Source organism: Littorina saxatilis, linkage group LG6 (assembly GCF_037325665.1).
Source record: "Littorina saxatilis isolate snail1 linkage group LG6, US_GU_Lsax_2.0, whole genome shotgun sequence".
Lineage (NCBI taxonomy): Eukaryota > Metazoa > Mollusca > Gastropoda > Littorinimorpha > Littorinidae > Littorina > Littorina saxatilis.
The window spans coordinates 29,929,863-29,954,001 of record NC_090250.1 but is presented as its reverse complement, the minus strand read 5'-3'; the positions used below and the strand labels follow the sequence as shown (position 1 = coordinate 29,954,001).

The window sequence follows — 24,139 nt, the reverse complement described above, 5'->3', positions numbered from 1 at the left end:
CAACTTAAAAGCCACCCGTGATATTATTTTCAATGTGCTGTTGTGTAGGGCAAGCTGCTGTGCAAAATGGACCGGTCAGCCACCACAGATCTGGTCCAAGTGGACACGTGCAGTCTGGAGCCGGCCAAAACATGCAACCTGGATGGTAAGTTTGTGTGGGTGTGCGTGTGTGTGCATGCGTGCGTGTGTGTGTGTGTGTGTGTATGCTTGCATGTGTGTGTGTGTGCATGCGTGATGCACGTGTGTGAGTGTGTGTGTGTGTGTGAATCGGATTGACAGAGTGTAGTCTGAAGGCTGAAGTATATTTCTATGTGTATACAGGGTGTAACATTGGATTCAATCACATATTCTTACCTCAACTCACATAAATGGCATTAACTTCAGTTCATTGCTAAGATATTGAAGTAGTACTCGACCCTGGTAAGGGGGGAAGTAACTCCCTAAGAAAAACAATCCGTAGTCAAGGACGGGAGTCACCTCCCCTACCGGTAACCCGCACATGCGCGGTCCTGCTACCGGCCTTCATTCCACCCACTTCAACACTACTGCACAGACGTGTTGTTGTACTCCGGCATATTTTTGCCTTGGCCTTTCGTGGAAGGCCATTTGACCCTGGTCTTTGCGTTGCTATCTTTAGGTAAGATCGTTTCACTATCTCTTCACTGCGTTCGTTCGAGTATTTTCGTTCGTTTGAGTATTTTCGCTGTTGTAATTCATCTCCACGTGCGCGTGTTCGATTTTGCAAATGGCGGACAAAAACTCAAAAAGCAAGGGCAAACTTGTTTCCCTACTCTCTTCACCGGGAAAAGAGAAGGATAAAGACAAGTCTAAGTCTAAATCAAAGACGCGTGCCTCTGTGTCTTCTTCACAGCCTACTTCTTTAATTTTGGTTACTGACCCGGTGACTAAGAAGACAGAACGGGTGTCGCTCGACTCTACGTCACCGTCACCGGTTTTCCCTACGCGGGAACGTTCTTCTCCTCCTCTCTCGCGCTCGCAGACGCCACGGTCTAGCGAGTCCGTGTCGCGGGAAGAAATTCTGGCTATGTTTGCCACTCTGAAACATGACCTAGTTGCCTTACATTCGGCTGAAAGGCCTGTCGCCCCCCTCCCGCCTGGCGTGGGGGGGGGTGGCTTCTCTTTCTCGGCTGCGGCCGTCCGCGACGATCACGTCGGCCGATCTCGGGCCGGATTTTTCTGGTTCGGTTGCGGATTCCCCTGCCTTGTCAGGGGGGTTCGCGGCCTTAGCGCCGCCCGGTTCCAGCGCTTCGGCGTTGGGCGGCGTTTGTGGGAGTCCCCATCTTTTTGGGGGCTCACACTTGCCTGCGGGCCCGGGTTACGCTCTTGCGTCGCCGGGTTCGCAGACGGCTCCTCCCCGGCAGTACACCGTCCATCACGTGGCGGGTGCGCTAGGGAGCGGCGTAGCGCGCCAGCCTGCCCCCCTGGGATCAGTTTCGGCTGTCCCGGCCTCTGGGGGGCAGGCAGCAGCGTCTTGTTTGCCCAGTTCTGGCCTACAAGATTCTGTCGGCGGTCATCGACCTGTAGCTCTTGGTTCGGCTGCCGCCGTTCCTGGTTGGAGTTCGCAGGGGGTAGGCTCCTCTGGTTGCCCCTCGGGGCTTCCGGTCGGGCCTGCCCGCGGATTGTCGTCCTCGACTTCCGGTTGTGCTGTGGCAGGCACTTCCGGTGGAGGACAGCGGGCTAGTGGTTCCGGTGGCAGTGTCCCTGCTATCCCGTCCCTGGTTACGCATCGACTTCCGGCCCCGACTTCCGGTTCCGCCGCGGCGGTTCCGGTTGTCGGCGGTGCTGTTGGTGGACAGTTTGCGGCGCTTCCGTCTATTGTTCAACCGACTCTAGCCACTTCCGCTTCCGTGGACGGGTGGGTTTCCGGTTTACCGGACCCTCCTTCTGATGGAGATCAGGAAGGTTTTGGAGAGGAACAGGAAGGGGATGAGGATCGTTCCGAATCCGTTACCCCCTTACGGATTCCCAATAAGCTGGGCCCTACTCTGGAGTTGGCTGCGGAGATAACCTCACGGTACTTCCCTGAGGGTGTCTCCGCCGACTCTACTGTTGTCGCACCCCCTCCTTCTGCTTTGGCAGACTTTGCGGGCGCGGGGGACATGAGGGCGAAGTTCCGTTTCATGGAATCTCCTTCCGTCCCGTTTGTGATGGCTCAGGTGTTGGCGGACGCTAACACACCCTACCCTCTTTTGGCTGCTCATGGGGAAGCCCCCCCTTCTGCCCAGCCTTGGTTAACCTCGGCTCAGGCAGGCGGCGGCCTCCCAGCCAACTCAAGAAGATCGCGGCTGCCTAGCAGGCCACACTCTCTTCTCTCCTCTTTTTCGCTGCCCACAGCTCCACTTCCGGTGACTCCGGAACTGGCTCGCTTGCGGCAGGATGGTTATAGCCGAGATAGGACTTCCGTTTGTACGGAACAGAGTCTACTCGGGCTGGAGGAGAGCAGGCGTTCTTCCCTCGAACTGACCTCTTTAGCGGAAACGCTCATCCGGTCTCTCACGAGAGCCATCGCTTCGTCCATCGAACCTTTTAGGTTCCGTGACGATGCCATTGAGGCTGACGCTGCCATGCTCTTGGCGGCCCTCGCGAAGGTCACTGACAGTCAGATGACTCTTGCTGCTCGGCTCTACTCTCAGGTTGTGTTTTGGAGGCGCGAGGCTTTTCTTAACGGCTCACGCCTGACGGATAAGGCCACCATAGACTCTTTGAGAGTCTCTCCCTTCTCAGAGGGTGCGTTGCTGGGATCACGCTCTTTGGATGCCCTCCGGCAGCAAACGGAGGAGGCTCGTGACCATCATGTGGTGCAACTGACGGAACTCGCTCTTAAGCAGCACGGTAACAAACCACGGAGTTCTGCACCAGCTGCAGGCAAGTCCTCGGGGCAGAAGTCGTCTCAGGCAGGTAGGGGTGGTTCACGTTCCCGCCCTTACCAGCGTAAACCTTCCTTTGGGAAGCGGGGGTCTGGGCGCAAGCCCAACCCCCAATGAGACCCCCCCGATCCAGTCACCCCCCCAGCCTCTACCCTTTCGGTAGCAGGCGGCCTCTCCCGGGCCCTTCCAGTGTGGCTGTCTCGGACAAGCAGCCTATGGATCATGGGGGTGATTCGATCGGGGTTCCGCCTTCCTTGGCAGGAAGGCAAGGCCCCTTTGTCCAGAGCGCCGGCCAATTTCCGGTTTCCGGCCAGCCTCGACGCTCGGGAGGCAATTCAGGCGGAAATCCTTCTCTTGCTGCAGAAGCAGGCTATAGAGGAGGTTCTCGACCACTCCTCCTTGGGTTTTTACGGAAGAATCTTCGTTGTTCCCAAGGCTTCCGGGGGGTGGCGGCCAGTCTTAGACCTCTCTCCACTGAACCGCTTTTTGCGCAAAATTCGGTTCACCATGGAAACGCCGGCGACCGTCAGGGAGGCGCTTCGCCCGGGCGACTGGGTGACGTCCGTCGACCTGACGGACGCCTACTTCCACATCCTCATGCACGAGGCGGACCGGAAGTGGTTGCGTTTTCTGTGGGGGGACCGAATCTTCCAGTTTCGAGCCCTTCCCTTCGGGCTGTCACTTGCTCCCTGGGTATTCACCATGGTGGTGCGCCAACTTTGTGCCCTCGTTCGGCAGCACGGGGTTCGGCTCAGGGCATACTTAGACGACTGGCTGATCCTTCATCAGCAGGAAGCGCTCTGCGTTCAGCATACCCAGTTTGTCCTTGCCCAGGCTCAGGATCTCGGCTTCCGAGTCAACCACACCAAGTCCGAGCTGACTCCGTCGCAGACCTTTACTTACCTGGGCATGGCGTTCGATTCACGGGAGTGGACAGTCCGTCCCACTCAACGCCGGGTGGACAAACTGCAGGCTCTTCTGTCTTCCCTGTTAGGGCTTCAGTCAGCTCCAGCCCGGACGCTTGCGTCTGTACAGGGCCAGATGGAGTCCATGTCGTCCCTTATTCCGCTAGGCAGATCCCACAAGCGCCCGTTTCAGGCGGCGCTCAGTTCAGTCTGGAATCCGACTTCACAAGGCTGGGACGTTTCAGTCCCGCTCGGGGTCTGGTTTCAGCAGACCACGCTTCAGTGGTTGAACACCCCTTGGCTTCTGCAGGGAGTGCCCATAGCGCTTCCTCCTCCCTCCACGCATCTCTTTTCGGACGCGTCTCAGAAGGGTTGGGGGGCTCACGTGGACACACACACGACGTCCGGTCGGTGGTCACAAGAGCAGCGGCTTTGGCACATCAATCGCCTCGAGCTCGAGGCAGTCTTTCTGGGGCTTCAGCATTTTCTCTCCGCCCTTCAGGGCACCCATGTGTTGATTCATACCGACAACACGACAGTTGCTGCCTACCTCAACAAACAGGGCGGTTCCCGATCTCAACTGTTGTCCAGCCGAGCATGCGAGATCCTTTCTTGGTGCGCTCGCCATCAGATTCTGGTCTCGGCTCGCTACCTGCCCGGCTGCCTGAACGTCCTGGCCGACGCCCTCAGCCGGTCCTCTCAGATCCTCCACACAGAGTGGACCATCGCACATCAGGCGCTCCTCCGCCTTTGGGCGCAGGTAGAGCGACCGATGGTCGACCTCTTTGCCACGAGGTTTTCGCGTCGCCTTCCGATCTTTGTCTCCCCGTTTCCGGACCCGGAAGCGTGGAAGATCGACGTGATGACGATCAGCTGGACAGGGCTAGTGGCTTACGCCTTTCCTCCCACTCCACTCATCGGAAGGGTCCTGCGGAAAGCCGACTTAGAGCGGCCTCGTCTTCTTCTCGTGGCACCGCGCTGGCCCAGTCAGCATTGGTTCCCGGACCTCCTGCGGCTCGCCAGCGGCCCGCCTATTCCGCTCAGCCTCCGGCGAGGGGAGCTTCTACAGCCCAGGACGGGCATTCTTCACGATCGTCCCGAGTTCCTGGATCTTCACGCCTGGCGACTGTCCGGCGATCACTGAAGCGCTCAGGCGCCTCAGATCTCACTTTGGACTTAGTCCAGAAGGCTCACAGGCGTTCCACCTCCTCTGTTTATTCATCGCACTGGCTAGCTTGGACTCGATGGTGTGCAGCCAACAATGTTGTCCCGGTCGCCCCGCGGTCAATGCAGGTCGCAAACCACTTGGCATGGCTCTCCGCTCAGGGACGCGCCGCGTCCACTTTGCGCGTTCGCCGCTCAGCCATCTCGGTTACTCTTAAGCAGCTTGGTCGCTCCATCTCCCTCGGGGGAGTCATCGCGAGTGTGCTAAAGGGCGCGGCCCTCAGTTCTGCAACGGAGAGAACTTCTGTTCCGGCTTGGGACGTTCTGCTAGTACTCGAATTTCTCCGTTCTAGTGCTTTTGAACCTTTACAAGACGCTAGTCTTTCTGACCTTACGCGCAAAACTCTCATGCTCATACTGCTCGCTTCTGCGCGAAGGGGCAGCGAGATCCACGGCCTCTCAGGTTTAGACCGTGATATCACTTTTGAAAGAGACGGCTCGGTTTCACTGCGTTTCCGTCCCGATTTTCTCGCCAAAAATCAAAAACCGGACCAACTTTCACCGATCATTTCCATTCGGCCTCTTCGGGACATTTTAGCCCCCGGCGATCCGGATCTTTCTAACTGTCCGGTACGCGCGCTTAAGGCTTACTTGTTGCGTACCGCTCCGATTCGAGCATCAGCTCAGAAGTTGTTGTTTATTTCGATCAATACAGCCCGAAATAAAGACATTGCAAAAACCACGCTTACCAGATGGTCTTCCACACTTATAAGGCATGCCTATCAGTGGTGGCAGACACAAGGGGGGGGGCAGTCAGTCCTTCCTCTTCGATCACCTCGGACTCACGAGGCTCGAGCGTGGGCAACTTCCTTAGCTGTCCTCAAGTCTGGTAGGATGTCAGACGTCCTCAAAGCTGCATACTGGACGTCTCAAGATGTCTTCCTCAGCTACTACCTCCGGGACATTGCCAGCACTCACCCGGACGGTACCAACTGCCTCCCAGCTATGGTTGCCGCAGGCCAGATACTTCCAAGAGTTTAATGTGAGTATCCCACCGCCTTTATGTGCAATCTGCCATTTATGTGAGTTGAGGTAAGAATATGTGATTGAATCGAAAATTTCAAAACTAAATTTTCATTTAATTAATATACTTACTCAACTCACATCGTTTATACCCTCCCATCCATCCCCGCTAACATTATATGTGTTACAGGTGTGTGTTTCCGTGGGGGAATGAAGGCCGGTAGCAGGACCGCGCATGTGCGGGTTACCGGTAGGGGAGGTGACTCCCGTCCTTGACTACGGATTGTTTTTCTTAGGGAGTTACTTCCCCCCTTACCAGGGTCGAGTACTACTTCAATATCTTAGCAATGAACTGAAGTTAATGCCATTTATGTGAGTTGAGTAAGTATATTAATTAAATGAAAATTTAGTTTTGAAATTTTCGATATAAGAATATTATTGACACAATAACAGGAAGAATCCATCAACAGTATTTAGTTTGATTAGTTTGAACATAAAGCACTAGAAACAAGCATATCCCTTTACATTTAAAAAAAAAAAAAAATATTACATAGATGTGGTGTTTATACTTATAGTGTCATGCAAGAAGATGTTGTTTTCCAGGTCATGGTGTTGGGCCGTCGCTACTGTTCAGTGATGGTGATAACATCGGGCAGATTGCTCCTGCAAAAGAGGCAAAATCTTTCTTTCATTTTTACATCCTGCTGCAGATTTTAATTTTTTTAGTTTATTTATTTATTTCTTTTTTTTTTTCTTTTTCTCTTTTCCAAGATTTGAATCTTAGTGCTGGAATGTATGAGAAAGAAATTGTGATTTGTGTGAGTTTGTTTAAGCAGAGATGCCCAATGATCCATACATTTATTGGTTGCTGTTTGCTTTATTTGTTTGCTGTTAAGCCTTCTCTTTAAGTATTTCACAACATTTTGCGGGTTGTTGTGTACTTTGGGTTGTGTCTTGTAGAATTTTGGCTGAGTGTGCTTGAAATGTATGATTGATTGATTTAAGCGCATAGTGCTTTTAGTTATGCGCGATAGAAATCTCCTTAATAAATAAATAAATAAATTGAACTTGTGGTATGGTTGTGTGGAGTGTTTAGCGTGTGAAATGTATGGGCACATAAACATTGTGCTATTCCTGTTTGCAGGACAGCTTTGTGGTCCGCACTTTCCAGCCCCAGTCCTCCCCCATGAAGCTTGTGAGCGAGATCCCGCTCAAGCTGACTCGCAAGTGTCTGGACATGTTCGGCACCAACCCTGCTGTGGAGGGGGAGACCACGCGCAAAACTATTTGTAAGTCTTCGTGACCAGGTGGACAGTTGGCTGCATGAAGTGAACTTTTTTCTTTTTCTTTTTGCTAGGGGTTGGGTGGGGGAGGGGGGGGGGGAGGATGTTGTCAAGAGTAGCGTTTATAGAGAGAGTATGTGATAATGTGTGAGAGTGAGAAAGAATTTTCTAGTATATGAGATAAATAGAGATATAAAAATTGGCCTTGTGATGGTATCTTTTGTGTTTATTTCGAAATTACATTGGAAACTGTGTTGGGTCATTTTTTTGTGTTTTGCTGATTTTCTTAATGCTGTAACCGAGTAGGGTTTTACTCTCCTCTTGAAAAGTTAATAAAGTACACTGTCTTTTTCAGATTATGTCTTTAACAGTCGAGCAAAGCTTCAGTGCCAAAGATTTCTTGGATGCATGAATAGCATTTTAATTGCATAGACTGTAACATGTCTCACAAATACCACCCCAGGTCGTTAACTCCCAGTCACATGTGATTCTAAGTTTTTGCATTAACTTATGCATATGCAGATAGCCCACTTTTGTCATGGTCACCACATATGAATAGCATATCTACATGGAGTGGAAGTGATGCAACTTGAACAACACTGAATTGTAAAGTGTCGCATCCTCCAGGTACTGGGTTTGATGAGGACACGCTGACCATTTCTTCGGGAAAAGAGTTCTCCCTCATCAAGACTGTGGGCGGCAAGGTCAGTACATTTCTTCCAATGGAGACAGCTACTGTTTTGTTTGTCAGAGTAGTCTGCCTATGATTTGTGTATTCTTTGATTGACTGTGTGTGCATTTGCCATTTGCTTTTCTTATTTTGTTTCAACAGTTTTGTAATGCATGTTTGTGATAATGATTGAAATGTGTGAGACTTTAACATTGATGTATTCTGTATTCTCATGTATTCTCTTTATTTATATAGCGCCTTATCCGAAGTTCAAAGCGCTTTATGCCGTGTGAGATGGAATTTTTTACACAATATATCACGCATTCACATCGACCAGCAAACCTCAAGCCTGTTAGGCGAATGTTCACCTTTCGCGGCCTTTATTCCAAGTCACACGGGTATTTGATGGACATTTTTATCTATGCCTATACAATTTTGCCAGGAAAGACCCTTTTGTCAATCGTGGGATCTTTAACGTGCACACCCCAATATAGTGTACACGAAGGGACCTCGGTTTTTCGTCTCATCCGAAAGACTAGCACTTGAACCCACCATCTAGGTTAGGAAAGGGGGGAGAAAATAGCGGCCCGACCCAGGGTCGAACACGCAACCTCTCGATTCCGAGCGCAAGTGCGTTACCACTCGGCCACCCAGTTAATTGACAAGAATATGGAGCCAAATATTTGGCCAATGCATCCTTAAAGGCCAACATGAGAGCACTGCAGATGTAGCTCTAGGTTCTCGTGCTGGCAACGCTAAGTTTATCTCTGTGGCCTTCTACTGTAACAAGGCATGGTCTCCTGGAGACATATGTTGGAAGAGCACGGGAGTTATGATCCTATGGTCGCAGGTTTCGATTACGGGCCGGGACAGACACGGGTCAACTAATATGCAGACTCAGAGTTGGTATCCATATTCCACCCCCGTATCACCACTGTGCCACGTAAAAGATCTCGGTCATTCTGCCATAAGTGTAGGGGGCTGATTACACCTAAACACGCTTTCCACTGGGAGGAAGCGACCCGGCGATGGGACAATAAAGTAATGAAAGGAAAAAAGAAAGAAATGTTCACCTGTAAGTCACATTTCTCCCAGGATATCTGAACTCACCAGATTCCGTTTTCCCCTCAGGTGCTGTACTCGGGGAAAGCCTCTACTCTAGGCATCAAGCAGGGGGGGCCTGCCCCGGGCAAGTGGGCGGAGCTTCCAATCACCAAGTCGCCCAAGATGGTGCAGGTGGCCACCGGACACGATAGCTCCCACGCTTTGATGGTCGCAGATGACGGCAGCGTCTTCTTTGTGGGCATGGCCAAGAGGGGAGAGGACGGAGACGCTGGGGCAGGTAAGAAAGTGCTGTGGTGAACGAACTGTTTTGATTTGTGTTTTGCTAGGCTGTTCGTTCATATTAGGGAAGAGGTATTCTCATGTGTTCCTGTTCATTTTTCAGGTTACTTGAATGCCAGTGTCTTTGAATTAGATGTTGTTTTTCAAACATTTTGTCTTTTTTTGTGTGTGTGCAGGATTTGTAGTTTGGAATGATGGAGATATTGGTTTTTTTAAATCTTGTGTTTTTAAACATACATTTCAGTATGTGTCTGCCAGATGTCTCATCCCAAGTGTAGTCCTTTCTTATTCTTGCTCAATTTCTGTATTACCAGCAGAATGTACAGTTTTTTGTCCAGGTTAAACCCATAAATATGCAGAAGTTCATCTCACAAAACACAAAGGTTTTTGATGTGAAGCAAAACACAGTTGAAATAGCAACTGCATTGCTGTGGCAGGGCAGTTTACAGAAGTGAGGAAAAGTTTTAATGTAGGATGTTCCAAACATCAACGGCAAAACAATTTTCATGATTTTTCTGTGTGTTCAGCCAAAGGGCGCCGCCAGCCCAAGCCAGTGAAGCCGAAGAAGATGATTCGCGTGGAGAGCAAGCAATTGGTGTACGCAGCCTGCAACAGCGGAAGCAGCGCCGTGGTAACCAAGGAGGGAGAGGTCTACATGTTCGGCAAGGATACCTCGCACTGTGACCATGCCTCAGGTATGTGTCTTCTGCTTTTCCTTGATAAATTATTATGTATGTGATTACCAGCTTTGTGGTATTACCCAAGCTTAGGATTTGAGTGACACCTCACTGTTGAACACTGAAGAAGTTGATTTTATCTTCCACTTAAATTTTGTGTGCTATTTTATGGATAAGAGTAAGAGATTTGCACGCTGAGTTTATCACATTCCTTGTCAGTTTTAAGAATTTGTGTGGTGGCTATGTTTGGTCATTTTGTTTATCATTTTTGGGGTTGGTATTCGCAGGTCATGTGACTGATCTGAAGGACGTCGTGGTGACTCAGGTTGCCCTCGGCAAAGCTCACACTGTGGCCTTGACTGCCAAAGGTCAGATTTTCACCTTTGGCATCAACAACAAAGGTCAATGTGGCAGGGACTTCACCAATTCTGGCGTCAGAGAGAGTAAGCCCTGTTTGTGCGTATGCATGTGAGTGGGTGGGAATAAAAATTGTGATTTAAAAAAAAATCAAACATCTGCTCATGTTAATGTGTACCAAACACAGCATAGGGAAGGGTAAAGGGGCAGAGAGGGCAAATAGAGCATGTAACATCGACAAGAAGGAGGGATTAGTTGGGGGGGGGGGGGGGGGGGGGGGAGCAGGGATGACTATGACATTGACAAACTAACAGTTCATGGGTATATGATGGACATATAAGGAAGTATGTTTTGTTAGAAAACAACAACCATGCTCTTGTAAGGCTTGGGTTGAAGCAGGAATAAGAGTGGATGGTGAAGGGGGTTTTGGAATAAGGAAGCGTTTGTAAATGCATTAAAGCTCCTTTGTTTTCATGTGTTTTCGCATGGAATTGGGTTGTTATTTGCCATGACAATTTCTCAGGAACACTAAAAATGTTGGTTTCAGCTGGGAACAACGTGACCATGACTGAAGAAGAGGATGAAAATGAAGCAGATGAAGCAATCTGTGCCCCTGGTAAGTAGCCCAACATGTTGCCGGGGGGGGGGGGGGGGGGGTGGTGGTGGTGGTGGTGGTGAATGGGTTTGGAGACGGAGTGATGTGGAGGAGGTATGAAGATACAATGGAACCCCCCTTTTTATGACCCCCCCCCCCCCCCCTCCCAATTTAAGACTCCCTCCCTTTTAAGACCCTGTTTTCTCAGATTTTCTGTTCATAACCTGTAAATTGACCCCCCTTCTATTAAGACTACCTCTTTTTAAGACCGCAATTTCTCACATTTGTAGAGGTCTTAAAAGGGGGGTTCCACTGTATTTGCATCATAAGCTCTCACTGATTGGGAAGTTCAGTTTGGATATGGGCATGGATTCTGAAGAGTATTGTTTGAGTCTGTTTGCTCGATTTATGTGTGTGTGTATATGTGTGTGTGTGTGTGTGGTATGGGGGTTGGGTGGGGGGGGGGGTGTCATAACAGATGGCACATTTCAAGATTTGGGCATAGACTGTGTAGAATAAGGTGTGACTTTTTGCTTGCAGGTAAACACAAGTGGTACCACAACAGCTGCATGGTGTGCGCGCTGTGTCGCGAGTGCACTGGCTATGGGGTCAGCTGTGTCAACAGTGCTAGAGCTGACCGCAACCCTGGCATGTGAGTTGCTTGATGTTCCTCTTCTGAAAAGGGTGTAGGCTTTAGGGTGTAGGCTACTGCTGATAAGTTTAATCGTTTGATTTTAAAGCTAGACTGTATACCTCAACAATTTATTTTCCTTTTTGAGTCACTTGAGAAAAAGTGACTCTATGTAATCGGTCAGTGTTAGTCTGTCCGGCCGGCCGTCCGTAGACACCACCTTAACGTTGGACTTTTCTCGGAAACTATCAAAGCGATCGGGCTCATATTTTGTTTAGTCGTGACCTCCAATGACCTCTACACTTTAACGATGGTTTCGTTGACCTTTGACCTTTTTCAAGGTCACAGGTCAGCGTCAAAGGAAAAATTAGACATTTTATATCTTTGACAAAGTTCATCGGATGTGATTGAAACTTTGTAGGATTATTCTTTACATCAAAGTATTTACATCTGTAGCCTTTTACGAACGTTATCAGAAAAACAAGGGAGATAACTAGCCTTTTCTGTTCGGCAACACACAACTTAACGTTGGGCTTTTCTCGGAAACTATAAAAGTGACCGGGCTCAAATTTTATGTGAACGTGACTCCCAGTGACCTCTACACTTTGACGTCTGCTTTGGTGACCTTTGACCTTTTTCAAGGTCACAGGTATGTCTTGAAGGAAAAAAATTGAAATATCATATCTCTGAAACTATTCATCGGATTTGATTCAAACTTTATAGGATTATTCTTTACATCAAATTATTTACATCTGTATTGTGTTGTGAATAGCAATTTCTTCCTGTCCATCTGATGCCTCATATAATATTCAGAACTGCGAAAGTGACTCGATCGAGCGTTTGCTCTTCTTGTTGTTTTTGTGTGGATATGCTTTTGTACAGTATTTAATCACTGCGTTCTGTGAAATGGACACCAAAGCTCTGCATGTGTGCAGATATTTCTTTTGGGTGTAATTGTTTTTGGTGTAATGTTTTGCATTGTTTTTTTGACGATGATGATGATGGTCGTGGTGGTAGGGGTGATGGTAATGATGATGATTAAGGCAATATCAAAAACGATAGTGATACTGATACAGCACCAAAAGCTTTGAGATAGGCATTTATTTCCATAGTCTTCTTCATTTTCTTCAGCGTGTACGAATGTTACGCACACCAGGACAAATATCATAGGCTGTTATACTGTATGGCAAAATAAAGTCTTGTGCTCTTGCTCTGATGCTCTTGCTCTTGTTTCTACATGCACACTTTGTGAAGTAGACATTAAAGTGTGGTGTCTTGCAGGCCGTGTGGGTGTGGTGCAGGCGACTCAGGCTGCAGCGAGTGTGGTGTGTGTCGGGTGTGCAGCGGGGAGAAGCTGGGTCTGGAAGAACTGGACGAGCGAGGGCTGCTGGACGTCATTGGCAAGGGCAAGAACCCCCTGCTGCTCGATGGCTTTCTTAGTGAGTGGAAATACAGTGGTACCTGCAATGTTAGGACCCTCCCATGAAAGGACACCTTCTGTCGTTCCCCCCGCGGGTTAGGGGGAAGAATTTACCCGATGCTCCCCAGCATGTCGTAAGAGGCGACTAACGGATTCTGTTTCTCCTTTTACCCTTGTTAAGTGTTTCTTGTATAGAATATAGTCAATGTTTGTAAAGATTTTAGTCAAGCAGTATGTAAGAAATGTTAAGTCCTTTGTACTGGAAACTTGCATTCTCCCAGTGAGCTCATATATTGTACTACGTTGCAAGCCCCTGGAGCAATATTTTGATTAGTGCTTTTGTGAACAAGAAACAATTAACAAGTGGCTCTATCCCATCTCCCCCTTTTCCCCTATCCCATCTCCCCCCTTTCCCCGTCGCGATATAACCTTGAATGGTTGAAAACGACGTTAAACACCAAATAAAGAAAGAAAGAAAGAAAGGAAATAGGGTCTTAAAAGGGAGGGCGTCTTAAAATGGGGGGTCGACTGAACCTGTGATATTCATCCCCTCCCATGAAAGGACACCTTTTGTTGTCCCTTCGTCTATTATCTTGACCAAATTTACCTGTCATGACAGGAGAACTGCAATGAAGGGTCACTTTTGATTTGTTCCACTACCAGGTACCATTGTACGAGAATGCCTCGGTTGGGGAACATGTGTGAGGTGGCTTTCTGTGCAGATTCTTGTCAGTATTGGAACACCAAAATGTGCATACATGCACACTTAAAAGATCCTAAAAGATCCTAATTGGCTAGGAAGGTATCAGACCTTGCAAAAACAAGCAGGAGGGATAAGGAAAAAAATGTGTACCCCACACAGGAAGGAAGTAAAACTTCAGTAAGGAAAACCGTATTGATGTACAGTGGCTAGTTTGATTAATCAGAGCTAGAAGGTGCCAAATTGTACTTGCTTATTTATCTAGTTATTAAATTACATATTCTTACCGCAACTCTCATATATGCATTGACAATGATCTCACATGCTAGAGGTCAAAAACCTACTAAAATTACCTGCCCTTAAAAGGGTGGTAACCTAGTAAAAAAGACGCCATCTGCCGTTGCTATGGCAGGGCCTTGACCTTGGTTACCCATCATGCCCCTCACACCACATTGTGCGCTGGCTTCCTGGCAAAAGTCATTCGAGACTTTCGACCCACACATGAACGGACGTACGAATTTTGCTTATTTATCTAGTTATTTTGGCTGGTCAGTTGATTAGTTATTTGAGTGAATGATTAATTTGGTTCATTTATATGATTTCCCAAGTGCTGAAATAAATTTCACGTTGGTGGTGTCGTGTTTGTGCAGACGCAGAACGGCCAGCTGGCAAGAACAGTGACGGCAGAAAGTCCAAGAAGAACGAACTGAAACAGGCGCAGAAGCTGATCAAGAAGCAACAACGAGGTGAGGCGCATGGAGTGATGGACCCTTGCAGCTTATTACAGTCAAACCTGCCCTAGCGACCACCTTTTGTGAACAACCACCTTTCCAAAACACCCCCAAGGCTTTTTCTCTCTGTATATTCACCTTTTCCTAACGACCACCTGTCTCTAAAGACCACTTTTGGTTGGTCCTTTGGGTGGTTGTTATTGACAGGCGCCACTGTACCTGCATGATACAGCTAGGCTCCTGGCAGAAGACCTTTACGAATGAGGGAAACAGGGGTGAGGTACACGAAGCGAAAGTGGGTGCCACCCATACAGGTGAAAACAAACCGCAGGGCCTGATTCAATGGCAACCAATACTACACCGCGGCTGCCTCCCACCTGATTGGTAACTTTCTCGTGCACCTCGGCCCTGTGCTCCCACTTTTCTGAAAATTTGCGGATTGCTGCAAAATGTGAAAAGGACAAACCTATAAATGATCAGGACCCCCGATTCCCGCCCACTCTTCATTTTGTATATAAAAAAAAAAGAAGCTAACTGCATGTGTTCAGCTTTTGTCAGGGGCGCGATTGTGTAGATCTGCCTCCTTATCTAACAAAGTGTAACAGTCCTTTTTGACTCACATGCGAAGCAAAAGTGAGTCTATGTACTCACCCGAGTCGTCCGTCCGTCCGTCCGTCCGTCCGTCCGTCCGGAAAACTTTAACGTTGGATATTTCTTGGACACTATTCAGTCTATCAGTACCAAATTTGGCAAGATGGTGTATGATGACAAGGCCCCAAAAAACATACATAGCATCTTGACCTTGCTTCAAGGTCAAGGTCGCAGGGGCCATAAATGTTGCCGAAAAAACAGCTATTTTTCACATTTTTTTCATTTTCTCTGAAGTTTTTGAGATTCAATACCTCACCTATATATGATATATATCGGGCAAAGGAAGCCCCATCTTTTGATACCAGTTTGGTTTACCTTGCTTCAAGGTCAAGGTCACAGGAGCTCTTCAAAGTTGGATTGTATACATATTTTGAAGTGACCTTGACCCTGAACTATGGAAGATAACTGTTTCAAACTTAAAAATTATGTGGGGCACATGTTATGCTTTCATCATGAGACACATTTGGTCACATATGATCAAGGTCAAGGTCACTTTGACCCTTATGAAATGTGACCAAAATAAGGTAGTGAACCACTAAAAGTGACCATATCTCATGGTAGAAAGAGCCAATAAGCACCATTGTACTTCCTATGTCTTGAATTAACAGCTTTGTGTTGCATGACCTTGGATGACCTTGACCTTGGGTCAAGGTCACATGTATTTTGGTAGGGAAAATGTGTAAAGCAGTTCTTAGTGTATGATGTCATTGCTAGGTTTAGTTATTTGACCTTGACCCTGAAGGTCAAGGTCATGTAAAGGTCAAGCATGTGAGTCGTATGGGCTTTGCCCTTCTTGTTTGTCCTGGAGTTTTGAAGCATGGTGATATTATCGTAGAACCTGATTTGAGTGCCCAGGCTGGGAGCCATTAGCCTACTTAGGTTAATGTTGGCATGTGCATTATTATTTTGTTAATTTTCACTTTGATTTTTGTAATGTATTTGAGTACTAACACTTCTCACTTTCGTTTAAACAAGATTTTATTCAAGTAAATCATAATGCAGTAATAAGGGGAATGAAAAGTAGGGAGATATAGGCCTACTCTAGCAAAAGCTTATATTACTTCACCGAGGGGGATGTAAAATTACACGGATAGTCGGACGAAGCAGTTCTGATATACATGGAACACAGTCTAAATGATAACAAATAAAACCAAAAGCAATACAATTGCAACATTTGGAGGTGTTAGAAAAGTTACAAGTTAGTACAGTTCTGTTGTTATTAATCTACAAAGGGAGCATAAAATTGACTAATCTTTAATAAAAAAAAGTTTTTATGGTTGTTTGTTGCTTAAGTAATTAGATTTCAGACAAAACAGCCACAGTTAACGCCCTTTGTTTTTCAATCCTTTGTTGTGCTTTTATGTTGGACTGTTGTGGCTTTCCCTTGAACAGTGCTTCTTTCACCGCATGACACGGATATGGGGGAGACAAAAGACAAGAAGAAGAAAAGGAAGAAAAGCAAAGCAAAAGGCAGGTGTTCAAGTGCCACCTAAGCGTTGATTTTTAATCAGTGAAAGTTTCACATATTTTCAGAATGTTGTTTGAATTAGCAAACTTTTGTTATTGAAATGAGTCTGGGTTGTTATTGTAGCTTGGGTTATTGTTGCTTGGCTTGTGTTTGTTAGTGTGACTATTTTTGAGTCACTTGAGAAAAAGTGACTCTATGTAATCGGTCAGTGTTAGTCTGTCCGGCCGGCCAGCCGGCCGGCCGGCCGGCCGGCCGTCCGGCCGGCCGTCCGTCCGTAGACACCACCTTAACGTTGGACTTTTCTCGGAAACTATCAAAGCGATCGGGCTCATATTTTGTTTAGTCGTGACCTCCAATGACCTCTACACTTTAACGATGGTTTCGTTGACCTTTGACCTTTTTCAAGGTCACAGGTCAGCGTCAAAGGAAAAATTAGACATTTTATATCTTTGACAAAGTTCATCGGATGTGATTGAAACTTTGTAGGATTATTCTTTACATCAAAGTATTTACATCTGTAGCCTTTTACGAACGTTATCAGAAAAACAAGGGAGATAACTAGCCTTTTCTGTTCGGCAACACACAACTTAACGTTGGGCTTTTCTCGGAAACTATAAAAGTGACCGGGCTCAAATTTTATGTGAACGTGACTCCCAGTGACCTCTACACTTTGACGTCTGCTTTGGTGACCTTTGACCTTTTTCAAGGTCACAGGTATGTCTTGAATTCTTCAGGTATGCATTGTGTTGTGAATAGCAATTTCTTCCTGTCCATCTGATGCCTCATATAATATTCAGAACTGCGAAAGTGACTCGATCGAGCGTTTGCTCTTCTTGTTATTTTATTCTTCTGAGGTGCATGATGTTTTAGGTTACGGCATGACCTTCTTTCTAGTTTCCAATTTTTGTGTAAAATTTTATGTGTAAAGACTAACCTGAAGTGTCTAAAATGTTTGAAAGAATAACATTTATAGCTTGCATTCTAATCTGATGTGGATCAATCTTGCTCTTTGTACCAAGCATATGGAATCGATACTGCTCATGTGCATATTATACATGCTATAAAACAACTGTGTAAAGTATTTTTAAATGTATGAAAGAATAACATTTGTAGCTTGCATTCTAATCTGACATGGATCAATCTTGCTCTTTGTACCAAACATATGGAATGGATACTGCTCATGTGCGTATTATACATGCTATAAAACAATTGTGTAGGTAACACTGCAGGTTCACTGCATATGATAGATTGTCAGTTGTGATGCAGTTGTGATTTCTGGGTGCTAATGATCTCATTAAGAGTATGACAAGAGTCTGTAATTGCATATTTATCTACCTATCATTCTGAGAACTTATGCCTGGTGGATGATAGAGCGTACTTCCACTGATGAGCAGATACTGTTTCAGTGAAGACAGCAGACTAAACCTACTTAGTTCTGTGTCGAGTGGATTTAGAAGAAAATGCAAAACAAGGACAAACAAAAATGAAGAAAGTCTGAATTGGGTAATGCCTCTACAGGTTTAGAATGAACATAAGCTAATTTGTAATGTTTTATCCTTGCTGGCTTTCTTTTCCTTTCAGTAGTAAATCAGTAATATTCTAGTTATACTTTAGACCCTCTGAGTATCCCCCAGAATCGGCGCATGGCTGCCTAAATGGTAGGGTAAAAACAGTCATACACGTAAAAACCCACTCATGCAAAAACCACAAGTGTTACATGGGAGTTTCAGCCCATGAACGCAGAAGAAGGAGAAGACACGCAGAGTCTGTGATAGAAATGTTCCCATTCTTATCTCTATCATTTTTTTTTAAATGTTGATAATGACTTTGTGTTTCCTGTTTTTTTTTTTTTTTTTTTTATTCAATTAATAAAACACTAGATAACAAACATGGTATTTTCTGTTTGCACACATACTCTCTCATTTACATGCGGTTCAGAAAAACTTGTACATTATACAAAAGGACTAAAAATAGTCATACGTGAAAAAAATATACGTGTCAACATGTGTAGCATCAAAATGATCATATGTCATCATATATTGATCTTTTTTTTTTAAACAATATTCGCATCATAATGTATGGCTGTCTTTACATTATATCAAAGAAAATAAACAATAGTTTGTTTTTAATTAATAAAACTTCAGACTAACGAAATCTCAAAACAACATGATTTCCAAAAATAATTTCCAGTGTTCGTGAATCGGTTTTTTTAAAAATGCTTACGCACATCTTTGCGATTAAAATAATGTGATTAATCTTCTTCATATTTTTGCTGTTACTTTTTATACCAAAAAGCACATCTGTAACATTCAACCTAATTCTTTCACCAATGTTTACTAAAATGTACATTTCAATATATTTCCAAAACCTGAGCACTGTTGGGCACTCAAAGAAAAAATGCTCCAATACATCAAGTTCATCCTTACAATATGTACAGTTTTTATCAGCCTTCACTTTCATTTTACACAATAAAATATTAGTTGGATAAATGTTTTGCAATATTTTCCAATGCAATACACGTAATCGAACTTCACTAGTGACAGTGGCTGCTAAGTTCCAATTCTTTTCGTCAATTTCAAATCCTAATTTTCTTCTCCAAAATCCTTCTGAACAGGGTTGGCTGTATTGTTTTCCTACCAGAATCTTTCGAATTTCTTTTACTGATTTAACTTTTTTCCCACAGAAGGTCGGAATGTCACAGACTGAACAATTTACATCGTTTATATCGACATTTCTTAAAAGGAGATGTACAGCTATTCGAACAACATTGTACTCAAGCAATCTATTTGCAGTGTAGCCAGTTCTTTCACACACTTCTTCATAGGTAGAAAAACGTCCATTCTCACACACATCGCTCACATACATTATACCACTTTTAATCCAATCCGCAAAAAAGAGTGGGTTTCCTTGACAAATTATATCTTTGTTGTTCCACAACAAACCGGAAACAGAATTACCATTATTATCGACTTGATTGTTATCAAGCCATGCCTTCAACACAGCGGACCAAAATTCCGATTTAATACTGTCCAATCCTTTAAATGGTTTGCTATTAATGTTCGCAAAAAAACACTCAAAGCGACTCCCAAAACGGAAAAACAGTGCTTTTGGGAGCCATGACCATTTCTGGTCTTCATTAGACAGAGTTAGGTTCACAACCCAGCTTAACAAAAAGGAACACTGCATCTGACGCAAATCAATCATATTTAATCCACCTTGCTTTACTTCGTTACATAAAACAGTTCTTTTCACCTTTTCAAATGCTTTTCTGTTGCAGTCTTTTTTGCGCCACACGAAGCGAAACATTAACCTATTAATTTCAGTTAGAACGTCGTCTGGTACAATCAGCGCCTGCATTATATAGACAAAATGTTGGCAGTGTTTCCTGTTAGTGTTATACATATTATTACAGATTATAGTGTTACACATATTATTACAGATTATGCAGGTGCATAATGTGAACTACTTTAATTTCAGAGGGGGCCAACGAGTCTGAAGCGGACTATGCTAAGATTGTGTCCCTGGCACCAGCAGAAGTTGTGGTGGGATCAGGCGACATCCCAGTGACGCAGATTGCCTGTGGCGTGCATCATACTGTAGTCCTGCTGCAGAACGGCGACGTTTACACCTTCGGCAACAACAGCTACGGCCAGCTGGGACTGGGGGATATGACGCCCAGGTGAGAGGGGGAGAGAGTGGGGGTTGAGCAGTTGGGGGTGGGGGTGGGGGGTTAGGGAAGAGGACACATTTGAACACTGGACTGAGCGTTAAATGACTCAAATTGTCTCCCACAGGAACTCCACAAAAACGAGATCTCAATTATGAATTACTTCCCCAGCACTGCCTTAGAGATTGGACGAAACACATTATCAAAACATTGTTCTTGATCTCATATTAATTGTTTGTTTGTATGTTTGATGATGAAAGTCGCTTGTTCATTTCAATGCTTGTTATTCTCTCAGGTGCCAGGAGACTGGTTCCGTATAACTCTCACTTACTCTATTACACATGACATATGCATTTAGAGCGCTTACTTCCCTTTGTTGATCAGATTTTCATTTGTCCGCTATAAAGACCATTGGGTTAGTGTACTTGTGAATGTTTTGTTCTGTCAAAAATTAAACGTTCCATTCGCTAACCATTCTTTTTACATTTAGTCAAGTTTTGACTAAATGTTTTAACATAGAGGGGGGAATCGAGACGAGGGTCGTGGTGTATGTGTCTCTGTCAATATAACACTTACCTCGACAGTACTATTCTTGCACATTATCTATTATAGGCCGAAAAAATTGGACAAAACGCTGAGTGGGTACAATTATCTCCCATAACCATGCGCCACCGTGGATCCCAAGCACTGTCCGAGTGCTTCCCCCTTACAGGATGTAGGTGGCGCGTCCTCTTTCTTTTTTCGCGCGTGTCAGACCGGCTGTGTTTCTGCTACGCTCCCGGATTATTTTGGACTAAGAGGCTCCTTTTCTGTGTGGACTATCACCTGTTGGATTATTGTGTGTTATTCCACTTCTGGCTTGAGGCTACGTTGTGTTTCCTTCAACTTGTGCCTCCGTTTTTGTGTGGCGGACTCGGCGTGCCTCCCGTCCTACTTCGTGGTGACCGGTCGTCTGCTTCTCGTTTCGCCGCATTCACTTGAGTATTGACCTAAATTTTCTTTGAATTTTGTTAATTCTCGGTCTTTAAGGGTACGTACAGGGCGAGGTAGGATGTCTCGTCCTGTTTTGGGCTCTGGTTCTACGGAACCAGAGTCTGCCGGGGGCAACCCTTCTCCGGGCGCCCAGCGTCATGTTTTACGCACGGAGAAGGGGATCTTTCGGCGCTCCGACTCTCCCTCCCCAAACGCTTTGCGTTTGCGGCGAGGGAGGGCGGAGAAAGCCTGTTTGAGCAAGCTCAATGCGAGCTTGCTCAAACAGGCTGGGCTTGAGCCTGGGACTTCGGGCGGGGCTGCGCCGTCGAAGGTTCGGGGAAGGTCGAGGGGAAAGAAAAAGCTTCTTTCTCCTTCTCCTTCAGTGGAACAGGCTTCCCCCCCTTCGACGCCGTTGTCCGGCCCTCAGTCTCAGGCTTCAGCTCCTCCCGGTTTCAAGCCTGGGGGGAAGGTTTCCTTCTCCCCCCTGGCTCGAATCCGGGGGCAGGTCGATTCCCAACCCTCTTTGGGGGTTGGTGAATCCGATCTAGGGGCTACTGGAGAGACTCAGGTTTTGACAGCCAACGGCCATACCACGTTGAAAACACCGGTTCTCGTCCGACCACCGAAGTTAAGCAACGTCGGGCCCGGTTAGTACTTGGATGGGTGACCGCCTGGGAACACCGGGTGCAGTTGGCATTAAAATCTTCCTTTTCCGGTGCCTCTCCTGTGCCCTCCTCGGTTTCCACCGCTGTGGAAGCCAGGAGGGACACGGGTCCTCCTCTGAACTCCCTCGCTGGGTCGTCTGCTGCTGTTTTGACAGTAGTTTCGGCCTCCTGGGGGGGGAGATCGGAGGAGATGACGGGGTCTCTGAATTCCCTCCCCGCTGGGGTTGGGATGCGAATTGACCCCGTTCAGGGCGGTCCTGTGGGGGCAGGGGTTTCAGGCTTCGTGCCTACGACCACTGCTACTACGGTTCCCTCTGACGTCCGTGTGACTGGTGGCTGTCCCTCTTGAAACGCTCCGGCCGACTAGTTACTGGACGTGGAGGTGTTCGACAGAACGTGGTACTTCTGTCGAATGGTCAGGGCGACGGGAACATTGTTTCTGTTGCTCAGACCGACACCTCCGACCGGACCGTCTTGACCCCACGCCATTCCTTAGCGTCTGGTGTTCGGGTGACGGATGGTCCGGACCAAGGGTCCGGAACGTTCCAGGCTTACGGGTCGGGATCGAACCGGACCCACGGGTCCCGACTGGACTTGACCTCCGGGTTTGGTCCGGACGGGACCCATGGTACGGGACCGTACCGGACCTTAGGGTCCGGTGCGGGACAGTACCTCTGGCCCTTGCCGGACCCCCCGGACCTACGGGTCCGGATGGTACGGTACGGGACCAGTGGTTCGGTCGGGACCGGACCACCCGACCACCTCTGTTGGTCTGGGTGGTCTGGCACCGAACCGGAACACACCGGACCTACGGGTCCGGAGGGTACGGTACCGGACCAGTGGTCCGGTCGGGACCGGACCACTCGACCACCTCTGTTGGTCCGGGTGGTCTGGCACCGAACCGGACCATGCCGGACCTACGGGTCCGGATGGTACGGTATGTCCACGTCCGGACCGAGCCACCCGAACACTTCTGTGGGTACGGATGGTTCGGTACCGAACGGGACCTCCGGATGGTACGGGACCGGACCGAATCTACGGGTTCGGATGGTCCGGTTCCGGACCACCCGACCACCTCTGTTGGTCCGGATGGTCTGTCACCGAACCGGACCATACCGGACCACCGGACCTACGGGTCCGGATGGTACGGTAGGTCCACGTCCGGACCGAACACTTCAGTGGGTACGGATGGTTCGGTGCCGTACGGGACCTCCGGATGGTATGGGACCGGACCACAGGACCGGAACACCGGACCACCCTACCGGATCGGTCCGGACCACCCGACCACCTCTGTTGGTCCGGATGGTCTGGCACCGAACCGGACCTACGGGTCCGGATGGTACGGTATGTCCACGTCCGGACCGAGCCACCCGAACACTTCTGTGGGTACGGGTGGTTCGGTGCCGAACGGGACCTCCGGATGGTGCGGGACCGGACCGGACCTACGGGTCCGGATGGTCCGGTGCTGGACCGGTGGTCCGGTCCGGACCGGACCACCCGACCACCTCTGTTGGTCCGGATGGTCTGGCACCGAACCGGACCATACCGGACTTACGGGTCCGGATGGTACGGTGTGTCCACGTCCGGACCGAGCCACCCGAACACTTCTGTGGGTACGGATGGTTCGGTACCGAACGGGACCTCCGGATGGTACGGGACCGGACCGGAACACCGGACCGGACCACCCTACCGGACCGGTCCGGACCACCCGACCACCTCTGTTGGTCCGGATGGTCTGGCACCGAACCGGACCTACGGGTCCGGATGGTACGGTACGTCCACGCCCGGACCGAACCACCCGAACACTTCTGTGCGTACGGATGGTTCGGTGCCGAACAGGACCTCCGGATGGTACCGGACCTACGGGTCCGGACCTACGGGTCCGGATGGTCCGGTGCGGGACCACCCGACCACCTCTGTTGGTCTGGATGGTCTGGCACCGAACCGGACCATACCGGACCACCGGACCTACGGGTCCGGATGGTACGGTATGTCCACGTCCGGACCTAACCACCCGAACACTTCTGTGGGTACGATGGTTCGGTGCTGAACGGGACCTCCGGATGGTACGGCACCGGACCGGACCACCCTACCGGACCGGATCGGCACCCCCGACCGGACCGGACCATTTCTTTTCTGATCAGACCCGATGGGTTCCTGTTCAGTCTATAAATGGCGGGGGTTCGTTGGCTGGGCTGACCCAACAGTCGCAGGGTTGTTGTTTTTCTCCCCCTTCGGCTGCTGGAGACGTTTCGTCTTTGGGGCAGGGGTCTTCGCGGCCTCTTGCTTCTGTGGGCGTTTCTTCACAGCCTGCTTCATCGCTTTCGG

General features: G+C 47.9%; 1 non-coding gene and 1 pseudogene across 1 annotated transcript; both read left to right on the top strand.

Annotated features, from left to right (window-relative positions):
- Positions 1-24,139, top strand: part of LOC138968959 (E3 ubiquitin-protein ligase MYCBP2-like) — a 148,839-nt pseudogene that overhangs the window by 11,761 nt on the left and 112,939 nt on the right.
- LOC138969743 (5S ribosomal RNA) lies at positions 21,724-21,842 on the top strand. Its single transcript, XR_011456542.1, has one exon. It is a non-coding gene; the product is annotated as a 5S ribosomal RNA (ribosomal RNA).